This window comes from Gossypium hirsutum, chromosome A03 (genome assembly GCF_007990345.1).
Source record: "Gossypium hirsutum isolate 1008001.06 chromosome A03, Gossypium_hirsutum_v2.1, whole genome shotgun sequence".
Taxonomy (NCBI): Eukaryota; Viridiplantae; Streptophyta; class Magnoliopsida; order Malvales; family Malvaceae; genus Gossypium; species Gossypium hirsutum.
Window position 1 is genome coordinate 95,567,194 of NC_053426.1, and position 19,730 is coordinate 95,586,923.

Consider the following 19,730-nt stretch of genomic DNA (forward strand, 5'->3'; position numbering starts at 1 on the left):
GATATGTGTACTAGTGTAAGACATGCCTGAGACATGCATCGGCCACATTATGGAGCCAGTGTAAGACATGTCTGGGATATACATCGGCCTCGATATATGAAAGTTAATGTAAGACGTGTCTGGGACATGGCATCGACACCGATAGATGAGAGCCAGTGTAAGACCTGTCTAGGACATGGCATCAACTTTGATGTGCTAGCCAGTGTAATACCATGTCTGGGACATGGCGTCAGCATCTTATCCCATGTTTGAGGCTTAGTGATTATCCTGTGGTATTCCAAATGGTTCAATGAGAAATTTAAGGTTTAAGTCGAAATGATAGAGCTTATGGCTATGTTGTGAGTGGTACAGGTACTTACATGAAATTAATGTGGTGTGAATTCAATTCATGTGGTATGATTAGTAAGGAATGAATATGAGCATGTTGAGTAACAGAAGTATGTATGCCAAGCTCATAAGAAATGATTCCAGTTTATGATGCACATTTGGTGAAGATGTAAATAGGTAATTCATGCCTATGAGAATGATTTGTGATGACCTTGTGATTATAAGTCTATACTTATGATGTATAAATATGTATCTTTACCAATGTGGTGAAAATGAATTAATAAGTTGTGATAAACTTAGTATCATTAATTTATACTAAAACAGTTTTAGGTAGCAACCGTAGTCTGACGTTGAAAATCCACCAAAAAATTGTGTAAATTGAGTTAGAGGCTTAATAAAATATGAAATTAAATCTTAATGAGTCTAGTTTCACATAGAAGAAACAGTGTAAGCAAAAAAGTTTCATATTATGAAATATTTAAATTATTGTGAGACAGAGTCCAAATGATTTCGAAATCCTCTGTTCTTATTTGGGAAAATCATTAAAAATTTTACAAAAATAATTTTGGGTTACAATTTATATGATTAGAATTCGTATTGAGCCTATCTTCAAAAGAAACAAACGGGACCATCATTTAAATCACGTTTAAGGAGATAACTAATTTTTAGTAAAGAAAGGTTGAAGTTGTCAAATAATAGAACATGGGTGAATTTGAAGAATAAACTGTACTAACTGGCTAAACCAAAAATTCTGAAAATTTTATGGTAAGAATATATGTGAGTCTAGTTTCTGGGAAAATTAGCGAATCTTAATTTTGAGTTCCCTAACTCCAGATATAAATAATTTAGTGACTCTAGAAAATAGCTTGACCTGAACATAGGTAAAAAGGCAATTATGAGAGTATTACCTTGAGATCATGTTGTAAGAATTGGTGGAAGCATATTGATAAATTGCTTAATATTTTTATATGGACTTACTAAGCATGAAGCTTACTCCCTCCTTTCCATTTTTTTTAGCTTTGTCAGGTTAGCTCGGGGTTGGAGGTCGTTAGAGGTAGCATCACACTATCAAGTCACTACATTTGGAATAATGAAGCATATAATAGAGATTTCAAGTGAGTGACATGTATAGGGATCTAGTTTATTGACATGTGTTATTATGCTTTGGACAAAATGTATTGGCTTATATTGAGTTATATGTATATGGCCATGAGATGTGGCTCATATTGATTATGGCTTGTAAACCTAGCTATTCATGTCATGTCTAATGTTTATGATGTGATTATGTTTTTTTTTCATGCATGGTTGGTAATATGACATGTGTGTTGGATGTATACTCTATGACCAATTGAGGTGGTCATAGCCATGTAGTAATTGCACGTTATACAAACAACGTGATAATGGTTGAACGTGAATGCTTGATGGATAAGTTGGTAACCATAGTATAATGGTAAAAGTGATCATCAAAATGACAAGTCTTATGAATGTGAATTAAGGAATCTAGACTTGGTATTGCATGAGTAGATGCATTACATGCAAGAGGACATGTTAATGTTATGAATATGTCTTAATAAAGAGTGTTTAATCACTAAAATGATGCCATGAATTGTGGTTTTAATATGTATAAGGTTGTAAGGGTTTATGGGTAACATGAAGGCTTGGAAAATAACTTAAGTGTTGACTATAAGGGCCGAGACACTGTCGTATGTCTTAATTGTGTGAGGGACACAGCTTGGAGACACGGGCGTGTTGTTCAATTTGCATGCTAACGTCATAAACAGAGAGTTACACAGCCTGAGGACACGAGTGTGCCAAAGGCACATGGGCTTGTCCCTATGTCCACACAGGCGTGTCCTTATGTCCACACAAGCGTGTGACCCTATTTCATGGGAAAATTTTTTAAGTTTTCCTGAAACTTCTCAAAGTTCTCGGTTTAGTCCCGAATCAATCCCAATGTATGTTTTGGGCTTCGTAGACCCAAATAAGGGACGACATGCATGCATTTGAAAAGTTTTGAATTAAAAGAAATTTTATGGCCCGGTTTTTGCATGTATGTGTATGTTTAAGTCTGCTAATGCCTCATACTTTGTGCCGACATCGGACACGGGCAAGGGGTGTTACATTTAGTGTATCAGAGCTATGGTTTAGTCGATTCTTGGACTACCAAGCACATATGAGAGTTTAGCTATACTTGCCACAACTTTGTGATAGTGTGATGTCTCCTGACACCGATAACGTGTTATAAAATAAAAAAGATAGAAAGTAAAGAATAAAGAAAATATGAGAGCAAAAGAGATGACGTATTTTATTGATCAATCATAATATTTACAAAGCTTCTTCAAAGTCTCTATTTATAGGCATAAGAAGTAGAAATGAAGTAGAGATCTACTTCTAATGACTATTAGAATTTAAAGTACATCAAGACTTATCTTGATCTTGATGGACATCCACTTAATAAGATATTGATAATAGTCTTTATATTATCTCTATTAATTTTTACACTTTAATATCTATATAAAAAATATTATGTGTTATTATATGTGTAACTTTGTCTTTCTTTTTTTGTTGCACTTTTTTTTTACAACGATAATATGTATAAGATTTTATAACATTTTATTTTGTTAGAGTTTACTGTTGTACAAAGTTTTGTATTTAATTTTTAAAAATTAAGTGTATCCTTTAATTTTATGTTTTTAGTTAAAAAAGTAACAACCCCATATCCCACATCACTTAAGAAAACAAGGGAAATGAGACTTCAGGTTAGGGGTGAGCATTCGATCGAGTTAAGTAAAAAAATTTCGAGTTAGTTGAGTTGATTTTAACAACCGAATTCAGTTTGAATTTTTTTCGAATCAAATCGAGTCAAATCAAGTCAAAAATTTTCGAGTCAAGTCAAGTCGAGTTAACAAATCCTATTATTTATACTCAATGTTGCATTTACATGGACTGATTATTTAACTAATAAACGAAGTACAAGATTATTTAACTATAAAAACAATATAATGATTTTGTATTTTAACTTAATGGTTTTGATTTTTAACTTTAAAAAAGGTAAGCATTTATCAAAACGATGTAGTTTTGCCTTTTCTTATTCAGATTTTAGATAACTCGAATTGTGTAATTCATATTCGAGTTGAACCGAAAAAAGATCAGTTTTATTCGAGTTGATCCGAATAATTCGATTAACTCGAACTATTTAATTCAAAAATTAAATTTTTTTATCAAGCTTTTTGAATCCAATCGGATTTTGCTCACCCCTAGTTAGGATCTATATAAAGACCTGTTTCATAAATTTTATTTTCATAAAAGGTGGCAAAAAAAAAAGATATTGGGAGCAGAAAGCGCTTCTAGCTCGAAGCGTTCTTTTGGAAATCAACTGAAAACTTTTCCAGTTGAAAACATTGTTTTACAAATCAACTGAAAATTTTTCCAATTGAAAGCGTTTTCGTAAAATCAAATTAATCTCGTAATTTTTCAAAAAAAAATCTGGTCTCATAATCTTCTTAAAAAAAAGACAATTTTTAGAAATTTAACGAGTAAAATTTTCTTCCTTGGATAATTATAGCCAAACACTGTATTAATAAAATGCCTTCAATCCAGCAGTTTTCTATTTTCATAATGCAGCTAAAGCCACCTTTTATTTTCTTCTTTTGCAGGTTTTGCTTTTAATCCTCTTAATTGACTAGTTAAAAGTTTTGGTAAAGCCGGTGCTGGGCCTGCGGCAAATGCAATGTCTTGAATGTTTTTTCACGGTATGACTGAGTTATTTTTATATCTATTTTAGGATTTATAAAGATGAGTTGTTTCAAATTTATAAGGCTCCAACTTGAATCTTAATAATTTTTTAAATCACATTTTCATAGTTGAAATTGATTAAAATAGTAATTTCTTTTATGGAGATTCGTGCTTATTGCAGTCGTTTAATATTGTTTTAAAAATTAATTTGAAATAAACAAATTGTATTGCCTCATTCTTTTTGGATGTATTTTCTTTTATCTCATATTGATGAAAATTCATTTCAGACAACTTGGGTGATTTTCTTGTATTATTGTCTTGTACATGAAGACATCGGTTCCTTTTGATTTCTGAAAACAACTCTTGATATTTACAAAGAAAAATATTACAGCTAGCATCCATATGATTTAAGATTTAATTAAGTATTTTATTCATATTCCATCAACGGATTTCTTAAATAAATTAATCAACAGTAACTAAAATACTGAAATAAAATGATCGATCAGTACTAAAAAAATTACGTGTCATGTAAATTTGTCTAAATATTTTGACGGTATTAACGTTATACATGATGTCTTAGAGTTAATAAATTGATATTTCTTTAATAAAACTAAACTATTTTCATATCTATTTATGATCTAGTGTTAATCAATTGTGTAAGATGACTGGAATGAAACATCCAAATAATTCTTAGACCAATTTACTTATTAAAGGTAATCTAACATATTTATGTTTGTTAAGCATGCTCACCTACCTAATTAATTCAACATTAAGTGTATGGAATCTCCTTATTTAAGATTCAAATCCTTTTCCTCCTATACGAAACTTCAAAGCATACAAAATTGATATTATTAATATATGCCACCAACTTTTTTCTAAAATAGACCCAAAGCCCACGTTATATTTTAACTTCAAAGTAGCAAAAGTGTGGAAAACAAGTCTCGGTGCCCCTTTTGATTGTTTCTGTACGAAAATGAAAGATTAGAGATACAGAATTTGATAGATCTAATTATCAGCCAAATTGCCATTTCCGTTGAAGTGATTAACTAAGAAGTGGTCACCCTAAATAAGAAAAGAAAAGATGAACTAAGAAGTGGGTACCAAATATGAGTTGTTGGCTTATTAGTAAGATTCAATGATCGGAAATTTTGAGATTTTAAATTTTAGTCATGTGATTTTGAAAGTTCTTATTTTAGATTTATCTTCGTTAATTAATTAGTTTGAGTTTTTTTAAGTAATAGTTTGAGTTAATTTAGTTTTTTTCTAAAGTTAATTTTGTTGTTGAGATAAAATAGGATCATATTGGAAGAACGGATCTCATAGAGATTAAGGATATCCTATGAATGTAACACATTTATGGCAAGGTAATTGGACGAACATTAAATGAGTAGCTTTCATAATGATATGTAATTAGGGGGAGCTTAATCACAATACTATAGTGGAATAACTTTATGACTAAATGAGTTTATAATTAATAGGTGAAAAGCTAGAATTTAATTATAAATTATTTAAGCACTAATTATATATGTCAAATCGTTCTCAGTCATTGAAACTAGAAAAGAATTCATGTATAGAATCAAATGAACATAAATGGATGGAAATGATAGAGAATAGTCACATTCAAAAATGAATGTGTTTTCTCACTAAGTTTGGAAATAACTTGAGAATTAATTTAAGTTTTTTCGAATTATTATTTGATAAAATAATTGAAGTTTGAAAATGTAATTAAATTGATGAGTTTTTTTTTAATCTGTTGAATAACTCATAAACTCTTTTACAATAAAGTTTTCATGATTTTAACGGAACTAGAATTAAGTTGAGAAAATTATTTAATTGAAAATTTATTTTATCTAATTAAATTAATAAATAATATTTATTTTGAGAAATAAAAAAAACATGTATTGGATTGAATTAAATCATAAAGAGTTAGGTTAAAAGTCTAAGAAGGACATATGCTTGGACACACTACAAGAGAGGCCCAAAATCTCCGCATACTACATATAAGGGGTGACAAACCTAGTGTATTTAACTAGGGTGTGTAACAGCCCGATTTTGGGGCTAGTTGGAATAGTGGTTTTGGGACCACAAATCTAACATAAAAAAATATAATTCTATTATATTTTATGGTCTGTAGTTTAACGGAATGATTTCGTGAAAATTTTGTTCGAAAATTTTGACGTTTGGGCACTCAATTTAGTAAAAAGGACTAAATTGTAAAAAGTGAAAAAGTTGAGTTCTAGATGTTAAAGGTGTCCAATTTCTATGAGATTTTAAATTAGAGTTCCTTATATGATAATTAGACCGTTTTTTAAGTTAGTGGACAAAAATGGACATGGTGAGATAAAATTTTAAAGTTTGGCAAAAAGGGGCATTTTGGTCATTTGGTAAATAAAAGAATAAAAAGGGAAAATAAAGCCAAAATTTGTCCATCTTCTCCAACCCTTGGCCAAAAATTTGGAGACACCATAGCTAGGGTTTTCTTCATCAAGCTTGATTGTAAGTACATTCTAGCCCCGTTTTTAATGCTCTTTACGTTTTTGAAGTTGTTATCACGCGATCTTTCTATTTCTACCATTGTTTTGAAGTAGGGTTCATGTTTAAAAATTTACTCATGTGTGACATGCATGTATTTTGATGTTTGATGGAAGATATTGTAAGTTTAAGGTGTGATAAACAACTTTTACTAAGTGATTTTTAGTGAAAATGTATAAAAAGGACCTATTTGTAAAAATATGTAAAATGGGTAGTAAAAATCTAATTTGATGAAAATTTTGGGCTGATATGAGCATGTATATGGTTTGGCTAGGCTTGGGTAACAAAGAAATTGAATACATTTCATTTTACGAGCCTAGTGACTAAATTGTAAAAATGTGAAACTTTAGGGACAAAAATGTAATTTTTTGTAATGTGATGTTTGGACTGATTTGAGTAATGTGAATATTAAATAAGTTAAATTTGCTATTATATATTAAGAAAAACGAAATTTAGACCTTGATCGGGGAAAGAATAAGGTGTTTGATGATTAGATCCTTTTCTACTATTTTTGTACCGAAGCAAGTTCGTATGTAAATAATGCATCGTTATTTACGCTTTAATTTCTTTAATATCGTATGAATTTTAATTTACTCTTTGAATGTAATTGACAAAGTTCGGCAAGAAAGAAAATCCCGGTTGAACCTCAAGAATAGTTAGGATACAAATGTCATGACATTTGGGTTAGTTAAGATTACGTGTAAGACCATATCTGGGATATGGCATCAATATGAGACTTCGTGTAAGACCATAGTTGGGTTATTGGCATTGATATGAGATCCTATGTAAGACTATATTTGGGATATGGCATTGGTATGGTACTATGTGTGTGAGATATCCCAAGTATCCTTTAGTATTCCAAGTTGTTCAACAGAAAACTTAACGGAAGTGTTTAAGTTGCAAAAGGCTATGGTATGTTGTGAAAGATTATGCTAAGTTGCAAGTTGGTACAGGTACGTATGTAAAAGCCATGCTTAATGAGCTCGATATGTGATGAACCCTTAGTGTGGTATGATTCAGTAAGTTATGATGTTAAGGTTTTAGTAACATCTATGTTAAGTTTAATTATGAAGTTTCACAATGATATTTATGTTAATTTACTTCATGTTAAATTTATGCTAAAGTGTGTATGATTCTTATTATTTGCATAGGAACTTACTAAGTTTTAAAGCTTACTCCCCTTTCTTTTTTCCCTTGTATTATAGTGCCACCAAGCCAGCTCAGGGATCAAAGACTGTTGGAGATCCATTCATACTATCAACTTAACATTTTGGGTACCAATGACTTTAATATCTTGTGTTGTGGCATGTATAGGGACTAGTCATTTTGTTATGTGTCATAATTGATTTAGTCAAATGTGTTGGCTTCAATGATTGATTATTCATTTTGTAAATGGCCATTTGATATTTGCTAAAATTGGGTTAAATATATAAACATATGATAATGTCTTTAATGGATATGGATTTTTCATGGTTTGAGATGATAAGTATGAGATGTTGTATGTGATAGAAAATAGCATGTAATTGATGTGTGGATGACTTGGTTGTGGTTGAATTGGTTATGTGTATATGCTTGGATTGGTGTTACTTGTTGCTGTGTAGGTTGGTGCAAGTAAAGTTGGCAAAATGGCTGGGTAAATAGCCTTATTTTTGCCCACATGGGTAGACATGGGTGTGTGTCTAGGCCGTGTGTGACACATGGCTAGCCCTATGGGTGTGTAATCAGGCCGTGTGTCCCTTGCATCTTAAATTTTAGCTTTGAATTGGCCACAAGGGTAGAGACATGGCTGTGTGTCTCAGCCGTGTGAAGGACACGGCCTAGGGACATGGGCGTGTGCCGAGGGCGTGTTAAGTCTGCACCTATTTTATGAAAAATTATGAAAATTAAATCGCCCACACGGCCTAAGCACACGGGCTTGTAACTTGGCCGTGTGACTTTTAAATGTTGATGACGTCATAAACAGAGAGTTACATGGGTTAGGGACACAGGCGTGTGTGACCACACAGCCTACCAACACTGGCGTGTCCCAAAGCCACACGAGCGTGTGACCTCTGTTTTGATGAAAAATTTTCTAAGTGTTTTAAAAATTTTTGAAAGTTCTCAGTTTAGTCCCGAACCACTTCCAATGTATGTTTTGGGTCTCGTAGGCCCATATTCAACAACCTTGACCACGGGCTAGAGTAATTGCACACGAGCGTGTCACACGGGTGTGTCCCTATCGAGCCCAAGTATAGTCCTATTCAGAAATGGCCAATTTTTAGGGCTCTTAGGCATCCAAAAGCCTATTTAAACACCTGAGGAGGCACTTAAGAGGGGGGCGCAGGGTAGGAAGCAAGAAATTACTCAAGGAAAGCTGATTGATCCATCTCAGAAGCGGAATTCATCATCAAGACTGAAGATCTCCCTTCAAGTTCGTTCAGGAGTTTTGAGTTTTCTTATGCTTTGTTATCTTTATGCTTTTGAGATGTTTTCTTTCATAAGTATGAACTAAACCCCCTAAATACCTAAGTGGAATGAAACCTAAGACGGATCTTGTTATTATTATCTAAATTGTATGATAAATATTTGACTTGTTCTTAATTATGTGTTCTTAATTCTTGTTTTAATATTCCAGGATATTAATTCAAGCTAAGCTCTTATTCAGAGGAGGAATAGACCCTGTCTAAGAGTAAAGTTGTCATAATTAAGTGGAGTTGATTGCGTGCCTAGAGATAGGGTGACAAGATTTTGCCAGATTAGGGTGAAACCTAATAAGGGAATCCATAGATCGAGTTAATGCAATGCTAGGGTGTTAATTAGAAAGAGATTTCAATTATTCAACCTAGGGTTAGACGTTATTAGTCTCGAGAGAGATAATAATATAACTTAGGGATTTCTACGGATCAAGGCAAATGAATAATTCGTCTGATTCAGAGTCAAATAACAAGTGAAGTCTTAGGTATTGTCATAATCAATCAAATTTTCCCAAAAGTATTTTCCCAAATTTTCTTTCTGTGCATTCTTAGTTTAGTAATTAGTTTAGATAACCAAACCTCTTAATTTTTAGGCTAGATAATGAAAAGGAAGTAAATACTAGTACTCGTGATTCGTTTGGGTTCGACAATCTGGTCTTGCTGAACTATACTACTGTTCGATAGGTACACTTGCCTTAATCGTGATAATAAGTTAGTCTCAAGAACGATTCATTCATAAATATTGAAAACCTGTCACAAATATCACATATCAAGTTTTTGGTGCCGTTGCCGGGAAACTAGGATATTAGGAACACTCGATTTTTCTTACTTTAGCCATTTTACTTTTATTGCAATTTAAATTTTTATTTTATTTTCTAATTCTTCATTTATTTTCTTCTGACAGGTTTTTCTAGTTTATGACCAGAAGAAACCCGTTTGGACCATTACTGTTTGATAGTGAGATCGATCGCACAGTTCACAAAAATCGAAAAGAAATAAGGCGAAGCTTACGATACACAGAGGAGGAGCAAGAGGATGATACTTTAACCATAACTGAGGAGATGGCTGAAAACCAAGAAAATCTGCTACCTCCTACGATTGCTGTTAATCAGAATCCTGCTCCACGCACTATGTATGATTATGCTAAACCTAATTTAACAGGAACTGAATCGAGCATAGTTACGCCTGCTGTTGCTGAAAATAATTTTGAATTGAAACCTAACACCATTCAAATGATCCAACAGTTTGTTCAGTTTGATGGTTTGCAAGACGAGGATTCTAACGCTCACTTGGAAAATTTCTTAGAGTTTTGCAACACTTTTAAAATTAATGGCATTTCTGATGACGCCATTTGCCTTCGGTTGTTTCCCTTTTCGTTAAGGAATAAGGCTAAACAGTGGTTGAACTATTTGCCATGAGGATCAATCACTCCTTGGGAACAGATGACCGAAAATTTTTTATTAAAATATTTTCTACCGGCTAAAATAGCCAAATTAAGTAATGATATCTCCTCTTTTGTGCAAATGGATTTAGAAACACTCTATGATGCATGGGAGAGATACAAGGACCTTTTGCGAAGATGCCCTCACCATGGGTTACCACTCTGGCTATAGGTCCACAAGTTTCACAATGGACTGAACCCTTCGACTCAGCAGATGATTGATGCAGCCACTGGTGGAACTATTAATAATAAGACACCTGAGGCGGCTTACAAATTTATTGAGGAGATGTCACTGAATAACTATTAGTGGCAAGTTATGAGGACAAAGCCGATGAAAGCAGCAGGTGTTTTCAACCTCGATGCGGTTACTATGCTATCTAACCAAGTAGAACTCTTAAATAAAAAGATTGACGGTTTGTGTGGTTTTACTCAGGTACATCCAGTGATGAGGTGCGATTCAGATGGAAGAGGAGCATACATAGAATATCAACCCTTCAACCCTAGCATCGAGGAGGAACAAGTCCAATATATGGGTAACAATAACTCTAGACCCCAAAATAACCCGTATAGTAACACTTATAATACAGGTTGGAGGAACCATCCCAATTTCTCTTAGGGCGGTCAAGGAAATCAAAGGCCACAACATCCTCTGAGTTCTCAACAACCACCTTACCAGCAGGAAAAGAAGCCGAACCTTGAGGAGATGTTGACAAAATTCATCTCGGTGTCAGAAACTTGTTTCCAGAATACCGAGACAGCCCTTAAGAATCAACAAGCGTCAATCCAAGGGCTCGAAACTCAGATAGGCCAACTCGCCAAATTGATTTCTGAACGACCACAAGGTAGTCTGCCAAGTAACACTGAATCTAACCCAATGGAGCAAATCAATGCAATTACTATTCAAGATGCGGAAGGGTTAGTTGCACCTAAACCAGAACCGAGGCAAGAAATTGAGGTAAGTAAAGGTAACAGTGAGGTGGACCACAATGACCAGAAACCGGTAAGCAAAGAATACAAACCTCGTGTGCCATACCCAAACGCGACAAGGAAAGACCGCACAGAAGAACAATTTGGTAAATTCCTTAAATTATTAAAAAATTACATATTAACTTACCGTTTATTGAAGTTCTTTTGCAGATGCCAAACGCAATCAAATTCCTAAAGGAGCTTTTAACAAATAAACAAAAGTTGGATGAGGCGTCGCATGTGGAGTTGAATGCAGTTTTCTTAGCCATTCTACAGAATAAGCTACCCAACAATTAAACAATTCCTTGTTTAATTGGTAGTTTAGATGTTCATAATGCATTGGTTGACTTAGGGGCAAGCATTAATGTTATGCCTCATAAAATGTTTAAATAGCTAGGTCTTGGGAAACCCAAACAAACTAGGATGAGCATTCAATTGGCTGATAAAACCATTAGATTTCCAAGGGGTGTCATTGAAGATGTTCTTGTTAAGATCGATAAATTTATATACCCAGTAGACTTTGTTGTTCTAGACATGGAAGAGGATAGTAATGCACCTTTGATTTTAGGACGACCCTTTTTAGCGACTGCTAGAACCATTATTGATGTTGGTATAAGTGAACTCACACTTCGTGAGGGAGACGAAATAATCACCCTTCAAGCTCGTAATTCGAGTAACACATCAAAAATCAAATATGGTTGTATAAATCATTCTACTAGTACTGATAATGTTGTGAAACCCTCTATGCAGGAAACAATTTCGAAGAATGCATATGAGTCGTGTTCAAACAAAAAAAAAGGACCTATCTATGAAGAACAAAGGCTACAAATCGAGGAGCTAGATGAATGGTGGACACAGAAACTGAGAACACCCGATAAACTGAAACCGAGCCAGGACAAGCTCAATACCTTACCAAATCAATTTAAGGTTGGAGACAAAGTACTACTAGATGCAGCAGATCCTCGCATTGCCACTCCTGAACCTAATGAAGAAATTCCTCTTATAGTACTCAGTATTTTCCCATATGGTACAGTCGAGGTAATTCATCCCAAAATTCAGCACTTTTAAGGTAAACAATACCCGTCTTAAACCTTATGTTGATAAAGTTGATAGCAAGGATGATGGGTGTAAACTCTTCGCACCACCTTGACCGTGTAGAAGAGAGGTAAGTCCAGCTTAAGACTATAAATAAGCACTTCTTGGGAGGCAACTCGAGCACTAACAGTAATAATTTATTTATGTTTTAGCTTTTAACATCTAACATACTAACCGAATCATAGAACGCAGGCTTTCTAAAGACCACACAACCAGCACACGAGCATGCATTAGACCAAGCATGCTGAGCATTTGAAAACTGTTTTACAAATTTTGAGAGACAAACAGTTGTATGCTAAGTTCAGGACAAGTGAATTTTGGCATAGAGAAGTTGGATTTTTGGGCCATATTGTCTGAGGTGATGGTATTCGAGTTGATCGGAGCAAAATTTCTGCTATTGTTGAGTGCAAACCACCAAAGAATGTATCTGAGGTTAGAAGCTTTTTGGGATTAGCCGGTTATTACAGACAGTTTATTAAAGGATTTTCTATGATTGCTACTTCTATGACGAGATTGTTGTACAAAGATGTCAAGTTTGAATGGTCTGAAAAATGTCAGCAAAGTTTTGAGAAATTGAAAGCTTTATTGACCGAGGCACCGATTTTAGTGCAACCTGAACCGAGAAAAGAATTCATAATTTATAGCGACATGTCACTAAATAGATTAGGATTTGTGTTGATGCCAGAGGGCAAAGTAATAGCTTATGCCTTGAGATAGTTGAAATCGCATGAGAAGGATTACCCAATGCATGATTTGGAATTAGCCGCTATTGTATTTACTTTGAAGATATAGCGACATCATTTGTACGGTGAGAAATGCCATGTTTTTACCGACCATAAGAGTTTAAAGTATTTGATGACTCAGAATGACTTGAACTTACAGCAACGAAGATGGCTCGAATTGTTGAAAGATTATGAGTTAGTGATTGACTATCACCCGGGTAAAGTGAATGTAGTCGCAGATGCCTTGAGTAGAAAGGCCTTGTTTGCCTTGATGGCATTAAACATGGGATTGACTTTATCCGATGACGGTTCTATTCTAGCTGAGTTGAGAGTTAGGCCGATGTTTATTCAGTAGATTTGTGAAACCTAGAAATGTGAAAATGATTTGCAAGCCAAGAGAGCTCATTGTGAATTAGTTAGTGATTCAGATTTTCATGTCGGATTCAATGATTGTTTGATGTTCCGAGGTAGAATTTGTGTACTGAAAATGATGAACTCATTCAGAAAATTATTCATGAAGCACATAATGGTTGTTTATTGATAAACCGTAAATTATACATTTTTTTACCCTATGTTTAATATATTTTATGGATGATTTCTCATTAGAATTGGTGAATTAGATGCTCCTAATGCTTTAATTTCATGTTTCATACTTAGGAGAGCATAGAAGAGTGAAAGGAACGAGAAACGGGCCAAAAACAGAGAAAATAAGCAAAAGTACAAAATCAACAATGCCTGGAAATCCTCACACGGGCAGACCACACGGCCGTGTCAATCTGGCAGAATTGGAGCATGACTCACACGGGCATAGCACACGCCCGTGCCAATCTAACAGGCTCAAACACGGCCTGACGTAATTGCACACGGGCGTGTCCCTACCGAGCCAAAGTTAAGTCTAATTCCAAAAAGGCCACTTTTGAGGGCTTCTAAGCATTCCAAAGCCTATAAATACACCCTAGAAGAGGAGAAAAAGAGGAGACAGAGAAGGGGGTAAGAAATTACCCCAAGGAAGTCGATTGATCCATCTCAGAAGTCGATTGATCCATCTCAGAAGCCGAATTCATCATCAAGACTAAAGATCTCTCCTCAATTTCCCTTCAGGAGTTTTGGGTTTTCTTTATGTTTTGTATTCTTTATTCTTCGGAGATGTTTTCTTATTTAGTTATGAACTAAATCCCCTAAATACCAAAGGGAAATGAAACCTAAGACGAATCTTGTTATTATTTTCTGAATCGTATGATAAATATTTGACTTGTTCTTAATTATGTATTCTTAATTCTTGTTTTGATATCCTAGGATACTGATTCAAGACATGCTCTTATTCAGAGGAGGAATAGACCCTGTCTAAGAGTACTTTTGTCATAATTAAGCGGAGTTGATTGCGCGTCTAAAAATAGGGTGACAAGATTTTGCCGGATTAGGGTGAAACCTAATAAGGGGATCCATAGATAGAGTTAATGCAACCCTAGAGTGGTAATTAGAGAAAAGTCTCGGTTGTCTAATCTAGGGATTAGACATTTATTTTAGCTCAAGAATCCAAGGGAGGAGAATCAAGTAAAGGCAAAGCAAAGAATATTGAATAGTCATTTGGGAATCATTTCATCCGACGTAAGGTAAGTCCATAAGTTTTATGAGATTAATTGTATATGCATTTATAATTGTGGCCGTATGTGCCAATTAAGTTAAGTAAATTGTTTTACTATGAGGAATCGATACTAGCACTATGTGTGCAAAGCTGAAAGGCACTATGTGTGCTGATTTAAATGTTAATACGTGATTGAACTTTTGGGGCACTAAGTGTGCGGTGTATCATGGCACTATGTGTGCGAAAATCTTTATGCACTATGTGTGCGAATTCGGTTGATGGTATAAGTAGCATATGGAAAGCATATAGTGTTAGTGCTATTAATTGAAATATCAAAATGAGGCATGAAATGAATATGCATGAGTGTATATACTTTGACATTGTTCTATAAATTGAGAGAAGGTTTTAAAGCGTTTGATTGTATGATAGTTGATTGATAGCAAGCTTTGGCCTGTGGTCGAGTCAGTAAAATATGTGGATGTAACATAATCCGGCATGACTGAAATTGGTTGATCTTATATTACTTTTCTCGCAATCTCATATCAACGATATGTATATTATTGCTTATGACTTACTGGGTTGAATACTTATTTTGTGTGTTTATTTGTTTTCTATTTAGATTTCCTTGACCCATTTTGCGTGTTCGGACCATCGTCAAAGTCATCACACCAGCTTGCAACTTTTTGGTATCTTCTTCTTAGTTGGCCTAAGATAACATTTCGGCATGTATAGGCTATTATGTTTTGTTTGAACTATGGTATGTATACTTTTAGCCATGCGAAAATGGCTTAAATGTTAAGTTGGATTTGGTCGTATGATACTTAGTTATAAGTAATAGTTAAAGTCTATTTGATTATTATGCCGTTTGTCATGGCTAATCATTTCTGGTGCTACACTCATGATATGATTATTGAGTAGTAAGGAAATGCTTGGTGATGATTAGCCTTTGGTATGGCTAGTCATGATCATACTTGGTGATATGTATGTTAAATTACTCTAATAGGTAAAATTTACTCTAATAATAGATGCAGACAGCAGTAGTGATGTGAAATTGAAAAATCACTAAAAATAGTAGAAATGGAATTAAATAATGAATAAATTATGGAATCGAAGCTTGATGAGTCTATTTTCACATGGAAGAAGTAAAACAAGTATATGAGCTATATTGTATGAGATATTTAAAATCTTGGGAAACAGGGCCAGAACAATTTCTGGATCCCCTGTTCCGAATTTGGAAATTCACCATAAATTCTAAAAAGATAATTAGAAGACATACTTTATATGTACAGATTCCTTATTGAGTCTAGTTTTATTAGGTAGAAATGGCATAGTCATTGAATCTCTGTACAGGGAGATATCTGGTTCGTAATACACAGAGGTCAGAGTAGTTGAACCCTGAAACAGGGGAGACTTTAACTAATAAACTGTACTAATTGGACCGACCAAAAATTGTGGAAGAATTTTAATAGATAGATATAGGAGTCTAGTTTCAGGAAATATTTTTGGAATTGGATTTCGAGTTTCAGAACTCGAGATACGAATTTTTAAGTGACTATAACGCAGATTGACAGCTTGTCTGGGGGTTTTAAATAAATTGTTTGAGCTGTATAAAGTGATGAATTAAGCCAGATAACACCTCGTGTTCGACCCCGGTGACGGCCACGGTTTCGAGGTGTTACAACTAATTTGTAAAAATGTGAAACTTTAGGGGGAAAAAGGTTTTTTTGTAATGTGATGTTTGGACTGATTTGAGTAATGTAAATATTAAATAAGTTAAATTTGCTATTATAGATTAAGAAAAACGAAGTTTGGACCTTGATCGGGAAAGAATAAGGTGTTTGACGATTAGATCCTTTTCTACTACTTTTGTACCGAGGCAAGTTCGTATGTAAATAATGCATCATTATTTATGCTTTAATTACTTTAATATCATATGAATTTTAATTTACTCTTTGAATGTAGTTGAAAAAGTTCGACAAGCAAGAAAATCCCGGTTGAACTTTAGGAATAGGTAGGATACAAATGTCATGACATTAGGGTTAGTTGAGATTACGTGTAAGACCATATCTAGGATATGACATCGATATGAGACTTCGTGTAAGACCATAGTTGGGCTATTGGCATCGATATGAGATCCCATGTAAGACCATATTTGGGATATGGCATTGGTATGGTACTATGTGTGTGAGATATCCTGAGTATCCTTTAGTATTCCAAGTTGTTCAACAGGAAACTTAACGGAAGTGTTTAAGTTGTAAAAAGCTATGGTATGTTGTGAAAGATTATGCTAAGTTGCAAGTTGGTACAAGTACGTACGTAAAACTCATGCTTAATGAGCTCAATATGTGATGAACCCTCGGTGTGGTATGATCGAGTAAGTTATGATGTTAAGGTTTTAATAACATCTATGTTAAGTTTGATTATGAAATTTTAAAATGATATTTTTGTTAATTTACTTCATGTTAAATTTATGCTAAAGTGTGTATGATGCCTATTATTTGCATAGGAACTTACTAAGTTTCAAAGCTTACACCCCTTTCTTTTCCCTTGTCTTACAGTGCCACCAAGCCAGCTCGGGGATCGAAGACTTTTGGAGATCCATTCACGCTATCAACTTAACATTTTGGGTACCAATGACTTTAATATCTTGTGTGATGGCATGTATAGGGACTTGGCTATTTTGTTATGTGTCATAATTGATTTGGCCAAATGTGTTGGCTTCAATGATTGATTATTCATTTTGTAAATGACCATTTGATATTGGTTAAAATTGGGTTAAATATATAAACATATGATAATGTCTTTCATGGATATGGATTTTGCATGGTTTGAGATGATAAGTATGAGTTGTTGTATGTGATAGAAAATAACATGTAATTGATTTGTGGATGACTTAGTTGTGGTTGAATTGGTTGTGTGTATATGCTTGGATTGGTGTTGCTTGTTGCTGTGTAGGTTGGTGCAAGTAAAGGTGGCAAAATGGCTTGGTAAATAGCCTTATTTTTGTCCACACGGGTAGACATGGGTGTGTGTCTAGGCTGTGTGTGACACACAACTAGCCCTATGGGTGTGTGATCCGACTGTGTGTCCCGTGCATCTTGAATTTTAGCTTCGAATTGGCCACACGGGTAGAGACATGGCTGTGTGACTTAACTGTGTGAAGGACATTGCCTAGGGACACGGGCATGTGCCCAGGGCGTGTGAAGTTTGCACATATTTTATGAAAATTTATGAAAATTAAATCGCCCACACGGCCTAAGCACACGGGCGTGTAACTTGGCCTTGTGACTTTTAAATGTTGATGACGTCATAAACAGAGAGTTACACGGGTTAGGGACACGGGCGTGTGTGACCACATGGCCTGCCAACACGGGCGTGTCCAAAAGCCAGACGGGCGTGTGACCTCTGTTTTGATGAAAAATTTTCTAAGTGTTTTAAAATTTTTTGAAAGTTCTCAGTTTAGTCCCAAACCACTTCCAATGTATGTTTTGTGCCTCGTAGGCCCATATTAGAGATGATATGAATTTATATGAAAAGTTTTAAATTTGTGTGGAAATTCATGTCTTGATTTTGAATGTTTGTTTGTGTTTAAGTACGATAATGCATCGTACCCTATTCCAGCATCGAATATTGTTATTTTTCCTGAAAATCGTGTGACTTTATTTTCTAAGTATAAACTCTATTTTCTAAGAATAACAATTTAACCTGTTTCTATTGAGACGGAATTACATTTCTACTGAAATTAATGTTATTTTCTTTTTGGTTTTGTGTTTGATTCATGATTGTTCGGGCCCATACTCTAAACGATTCGTGGTACGAGAATAGCAGAAAAAATCGTTCAGTTAAAAGCCAAGAACATCTAGAATCCATCTCATACAAAGCATATGTATGTTTTGAGAAAATTTTAATGCTATAAATATCACAAACTGGCTCAATTTTCAAAATTTTAATTTTTCTTTGTGAAAGAAAATCAGTTTTAAATTGGATTTTTGTCAACAACTTAACCTACTTGCGTTGTCTCAAGTTCAACCCTTTTTTAGTGAGCAAACACTTTATACTTTTATGATATCTATAAATGTGACACTTTTCGCCATAAAGGTAGTGTCTCCAAATCATCAAAGTGAAAGCAATTGTAACACCCCTCGCCCGTATCCTACGCTAGGATGGGGTGCTACCTAACTTAAACTCAACTAACTAAACGAAATTGGGCTGTGAAATCTCAAATAATTTAAAACTTTTCTTTTCTCAAACAATCCTCCCCTAACATGGGCTTACAAGTCCAAAACGTTCATCCGGGGTGGCTCTGTAATGCCCCAATTTTTGGGAATTCTGTGAATGTTGGCATAGGTTTAATTATGTTAGTGGGCCTTTAGAAGGCCCAAGCTTAAGATAGAACCCGACAATTTTAGTTAATTTTTGTTCCATAAGAAAAAGGGGGTGAAATTATGAAATAGAACCTATGTGAAAATGTTTGAAAATGCTATAGGCTAAATTGAAGTGGCCAAATAAATAGGAGTGCAAAATAGGAGGATTTGCATGACAAACCTCCCATTTTACATGAAGTGGCCAGCCATCATGCTGTTGTAGACAATATGAGCACTTGATATCCATAATTTATGGTACAAATTGATACAAATTGATAATGGGTTAGGTAAATGTTCCATGATAATGGATTAGGTAAATATTCCATGATAATGGGTTAGGTAAATGTTCCATGATAATGGTTTAGGTAAATGTTCCATGATGGGAATTTCATGTCTTTTGTATTAAAGAATTAAATGGATGAAATATGAAATTTTATTAAAATAAAAAGGGGTGAAAAGAACAAAGTTTGTCCATCTTTGTTCATCATAGCCGAAAGTTAGAGAAGAGAA

The 19,730-nt window shown here is 34.4% G+C and overlaps 1 non-coding gene across 1 annotated transcript; it reads right to left on the reverse strand.

The window, feature by feature from the left end:
* Positions 1–10,537: 10,537 nt before the first annotated feature.
* On the reverse strand, positions 10,538–10,644 carry LOC121225634 (small nucleolar RNA R71). The gene has a single exon (XR_005923493.1). It is a non-coding gene; the product is annotated as a small nucleolar RNA R71 (small nucleolar RNA).
* Positions 10,645–19,730: the final 9,086 nt, after the last annotated feature.